Source organism: Pogoniulus pusillus, chromosome 34, assembly GCF_015220805.1.
Source record: "Pogoniulus pusillus isolate bPogPus1 chromosome 34, bPogPus1.pri, whole genome shotgun sequence".
NCBI classification, from domain to species: domain Eukaryota; kingdom Metazoa; phylum Chordata; class Aves; order Piciformes; family Lybiidae; genus Pogoniulus; species Pogoniulus pusillus.
Genome location: NC_087297.1, coordinates 8,286,835 through 8,292,556, shown reverse-complemented (window position 1 = coordinate 8,292,556; position 5,722 = coordinate 8,286,835). Strand labels below are relative to the sequence as shown.

The following is a 5,722-nucleotide window of genomic DNA, read 5'->3' as shown; positions in this document are numbered from 1 at the left end:
GACTGTGAAATTTTCCTCACAGTGCAAGAAGCCACTGAAAAATGCTGCCTGAGAAAAAGACCAGAACATAAGAACACATTGAGAAGGCAGAAATGGGTGAAATGCTTCTGGCTTCCATTCATATACAATAAGGGCGGTTACAGCAGCATCGCAGCAGAAGCCATGGGACTTGACATCTGCAGAGCTCTTTACAAATACAAACTGCACAAAAATGATCAATTCTTTGCTGTCAGACCTTCAAAGTAAACTATGCAGAAACTGTTCCTCTGGTGACATGGAGTGAGCGTTTGCCACAGCAGCAGAACATAATCTACAAGCAAGATGTGCCCATTTAATGAGATAGTGCAAGTTAACCAAGCATTTCATTGCTTTGGCCCCTCAGAAGTGTGTTAGGCATTGACTACCTTCACATAGTTTTTCTGGTTTGTGCAGTACCTCAAGTAAGCAGCAATAACTCTTCACGTGTTTGAACTCTGATGCTGGCACTCCCACACCACACCATGTTAGGCACTCAGACAACTCTGCTGATCACATATTTCCTCTTACTTTAATAGGCCTTTCAGGAATGAACAAGCATTCCCTTGTATACTATTATGGTTCCCATCTCTTGATGGTCACACTTAATTAAGCACTAGTTTAGTAGAGAGCTGGTTACACTTCATTTCATTAAGTGATTTCATGATCACCAGAGGTACACTGACAGCTCTGTTAGCGAAGCTACGTGAGAAGGGGCAGCAGAGACAACAGTAATGTTTTGCAGCACTTCCCTGTCGCTGATTTTCCAGGCACTACTCTTGCAGAATTACATTTCCATTCCTCTTTGGCTTTTTGTCTCAAGGCTATCTCAGCCTTGATGTCAGATAGTCTATATCCAATTACTAGCACCTTTGGCTACTGCTGCTGGACTGTGTATATAACTGCATATATACCTTAACATTCAGAAAACTTCCCCAAAAGAGGAGAACACAATCTCTGGAAAAGAAGGGAGAGAATGATCACAATTTTGAGTAGACAACTGTGCATAATGAAAACTAACATGTAGTAGTACCAGTCATTGATGGTATCAAGTACCATGGGGTTGTTTACCCTAGAGAAGAGGAGGCTCAGAGGTGACCTCATTGCTGTCTACAACTACCTGAAGGGAGGCTGCAGCCAGGTAGAGGTTGGTCTCTTCTGCCAGGCAACCAGCAATAAAACAAGGGGACACAGTCTCAAGCTGTGCCAGGGGAAGTATAGGCTGGATGTTAGGAGGAAGTTGTTGCCAGAGAGAGTGATTGGCATTGGAATGGGCTGCCCAGGGAGGTGATGAAGTCGCCGTCCCTGGAGGTGTTCAGGAAAAGCCTGGATGAGGCACTTAGTGCCATAGTCTAGTTGCTTGTCAAGGGCTGGGTGCTAGGTTGGACTGGATGATCTTGGAGGTCTCTTTCAACCTGGTTGATTCTATTCTATTCTATCCTTCAAATCATAATTTTTATATAAAACAGGTACTAAGAATTTATTCATCTGTCTGCCCTCCTTTAGGCTTTTCTACTCCTGGTCAGCCAATAAATGTGATTAAAGGGCAACGTCCTGTTAAGAACTGTAAGGAACAATCATTTGGAAAACAAGAAAAGGTTAAAAGGTTCTACAGCATGATAAACCAGTTAAAAACATCAGGTGATTAACTCAAAGGTATACAAGCATCACATGACAGGAGAAGCAGCACCAATGTTACACTCATTAGCATAAACAGAAAGACAGTACAGGACACTTAGAAAACCATACCTTAAAGGTGCCCACCACAAAAACCTTCTCCCATCAGTTTCTGCTCCTTCACAGGGATATGCAATGCGCAGGTGGCTTAATGAATCTACTGTGAAAGCATTTTTCTTCTAATCGAATGGGGGGGATTTTAGCATGGCTTCAGCTCAAACCTGGATCTGAAGTTCAGTCTTCATGTGGTTTTGAGCTGTCCTGCAGTTTGAGAGAGCAAGAAGTGTTAGGGAAGTGCCATCATACAGGAGGCAGACCTGAAATAATGCAAATGACTTGAATTTTGCTGCCAAGTCCTTTGTCACTGAGATTTCTGTTCAGATACAGTGAAAGCTCATGCACAAACTGTATTTCCTATTAAAATAGCTTTTTTGCTCTACCTTAGTCTTCAATGTGAATTATACAAAGAAATAGCAGAACATTTACCATTCACTATAAGCAGGTATCTTGTACCGGGTGACAGGGCTACTTGTTACTGTCATTCCTTAGAGACCTGCTTTATACACAGACCACAAGAATCATGCATTAATGGAAAGCTTCCAATACATTTCATCTTTTTTCTCACTGTCCTGTAGGTATTGTGTTGTTATGGCTTCTGATGAGATGGATTCATAGGTTCATAGAATGGTTTAGATTAGAAGGGACCAAAGATCATCCAGTTCCAACCCCCTGCCATGAGCGAGGACACCTCCCACTAGCCTGGGTTGCTCAGGGCCTCAACCAATCTGGCCTTGAACACCTCCAGAGAGGGGGTATCCATGACCTCCCTGGGCAATCTAATCCAGTGTCTCACCGCCCTCACTGTAAAGAATTACTTTCTGATACCCAGACTAAATCTCCTCTCAAGTTTAAATCCTGTCACAACAAGCCCTCGTGAGAAGTCCCTTCCTGGCTTTCTCGTAGGCTCCTTTCTGTCACTGGAAGGCCAGTCTCTGTCACTGTGGTTCAGAATGTAAGGGAGCCATTTATTTCTGTAAGTCCTGGGAGGAATTCTACTTCATATGTCATCACAAACACATTTATCACTCAAAAATACTCATCCAGCAATGGAACTGGATGATAATAATGCATGGTAAAATGTGGCATGCCGTCCCTCATCCAGCTCACAGCACAGGACTGAGCAGTTCCACAGGTGAACTTTTCCTTAGAAATGACACTTGTTCCTGACACAGCTTTGTACAAATGGCCTGCACAAAATACTAGTCCAGTTTATATTCTTCTAGCATCTTTCATGTGTACTCTTCACAATAATTATGGTGGATCTATATCACCATTCCAGCTCTAAAGGCAGAGTAAATGACATGCCAAGCTTTTAAGTGACCTATTCAAAGTTGTGTAATGAGTTACAGATATCCTGGCTGCCTCCAGCCCTCCTGCTCTGCAAAGTACATTCTGACTACAGTTTGTACTGAGTCATCTAGCCACAGATGCTGTAAGCAAAAAGAAATTGCATTACTCGAGTCTTCGAAGGGTGATACTTTGTGTATTCAGTAAATCAAGGAAAAGGAAGTCAGCAATAGGCTTTGAACCAAATTCATGGCGAGGTTGTTCAGATTTGGTTATCAAGAGAAGAGGCTCTCACTGCCTGAAGGGGAAATCTCCAGGCATTTTTAGATTAGATCTCTTGTTCTGGTGGCACACAAACCCTAATTCCTTCAAGAAAAACGCTGCATTTTTCAGGCAGGTGAGGCATAGCTCCAAAGTGCCAACGATCTGACTAGTGTACTTGTGAATAACAGATTACTAACTGCAACAAGATCTGAATAAACATCCCTCTCCATGCCTTTTGGGTGGATAATGTGCAAATCCATTTCTCACCCTAGAGACAACATACTTCACTTCCCCATTCAAAGAGCTTTGCTCATGTACCTCCATGAGTTTCTGGGCTGCCAGCTATCTGCATTGACCAACTATTTCATTTTTAAAGTGCTGTGTGTTCTCTGTGCTGCTGCAAAAGCAACATTATTGATAAAGACAAGATCCAGAGGGGAAAGCGAGAGAAAATCCAACAAATCTTTGACTCAAAGCTGCATGTTTCAAATACCAGCAATTCACTTTCAGCATTTTTGGCAAGTTAACCAGTAAATTATTACTAGTTTTCTTTGGTATTCGCTACAACAGCGTTAATAGCAGTGGAATCCTTCATACATGCTTGATTTAAATCTGTGGGAATCCCTCTGGCATTTAACAGAACAAAATGAAGCACCAATTATGAAGTCATAGAAGGAAATCTAAAAGTATCTACAGCTCCAAAATCATGAAGAATCATTTAATTTGTACTCAGCTGCTAAATGCTGCTATGTACACAAAAGCTACTGCCACAGTTTATCATGTTGCTTCCTCAATATTAAGAATTTGCCCTGTACCTCACCCTCACTGCACGTGAACTTAACTAAAAATGTTACTCTGTCAAGTGGAAAGAAAGAAAAGAGAGCCTACTGTGTCCAGCTCTGGGCTCCTCAATTCAAGAGAGATGCTGAGGTATTAGAATATGTCCAGAGAAGGGCGACAAAGCTGGTGAAGGGCCTGGAACATAGCCCTGTGAGGAGAGGCAGAGGGAGATGGGTGGTTTCGCCTGGAGAATAGGAGGCTTAGAGGTGACCTCATTGCTGTCTACAACTACCTGAAGGGAGGCTGCAGCCAGGTGGGGTTGGTCTCTTTTGCCAGACAACCAGCAACAGAACAAGGGCACACAGCCTCAAGTTGTGCCAAGGGAAGTCTAGGCTGGATGTTAGGAGGAGGTTGTTGCCAGAGAAAGTGATTGGCATTGGAATGGGCTGCCCAGGGAAGTGGTGGAGTCACCATCCCTGGAAGTGTTCAAGAAAAGACTGGACGAGGGCACTTAGTGCCATGGTCTAGTTAATTGGCTAGGGCTGGGTGATAGGTTGGCCTGGATGATCTTGGAGTTCTCTTCCAACCTGGTTGGTTCTATGAGTCTACCCTAGGAGCTGTTGAAATTGACACAAATGTAAGTAACAGAAAAGTTTGTCAAGTTCTCCTCACTGAGAAGTGTGGTGGGGATTTGTTAGGGACCCTACAGTCCTACCTCTCTCACAGAAAGGTCTCCCTTTCAATTCTAATACATGTGGGATATGAAGAAAGGCCAATGCCTTGTTCCTTGCAGTCCTCTCTCAGTTAAACATGCATTTTTCATTACGAAAACGCTGGTATGGGAACATTCTCCTTTTTAACAAACAGAGGTCCTCACTGAAAGGCTTTGGCCACCTAACTGCTGCTAATGGGCATGACAATTTTTTTCCATTGGGAAGCAGTGACAGTGTGAGAAAAGCATCCTTGACATTCATTCTTCACATCCAATTTTATATATGTAGTCCATAAACACTTAAATTCCTATTTTGTCTCACAAGCACTTGAATTAATGAATTTTGCAACCAACAAACATCTGAAAAGACATAGCTCTGGGCTACATCCACACATCCACATACAGCAGCTTTTAAGCATCTCTTCTCAGGAAAGGATCAAGTGGACAAACTCAGATTTTTTTTTCCCTGAATAACATGGGCTCAAAAGAAGTGACAAAGCCTAGGAGTACATCTGTGGCCTTGAATCCAGGGGCTGCTCACAGCCATGAGGGCTCTGTGGTGCCAGCTGGGACCTGCCTCTCTCCTCCAGAGTGAAAAGCATCAGATCCTGCCTGGTGATCAACCCAGCCACTTGTTCTGTGGGTCAACAACGATGGCACAGGCCCAGGGTGCAAGAGATGACATAGGTGTATTACAGTGAGACATGAGCTTGGACTGACATTGCAGACTTGTTTATCTATGGCTCCTGGAAGGCACAGGGAGAACACAAAAGCATGAGTGCACCCCTGACACAGGGGTGAGAAGGAGAAGCAGAAGAAGATGGCCAGGTAGAAAGAGGTAAGAGGTTTGAAGGACAGCAGCCAGTAAGAACATTAGTTCTCTCCTGTTACTCATCATCAATTACACCTAAAACATCAGGAAATACC

General features: G+C 43.4%; 1 pseudogene; it reads right to left on the bottom strand.

Annotated features, from left to right (window-relative positions):
• Nucleotides 1-5,295: 5,295 nt before the first annotated feature.
• Nucleotides 5,296-5,722, bottom strand: part of LOC135189817 (uncharacterized) — an 81,562-nt pseudogene continuing 81,135 nt past the window's right edge.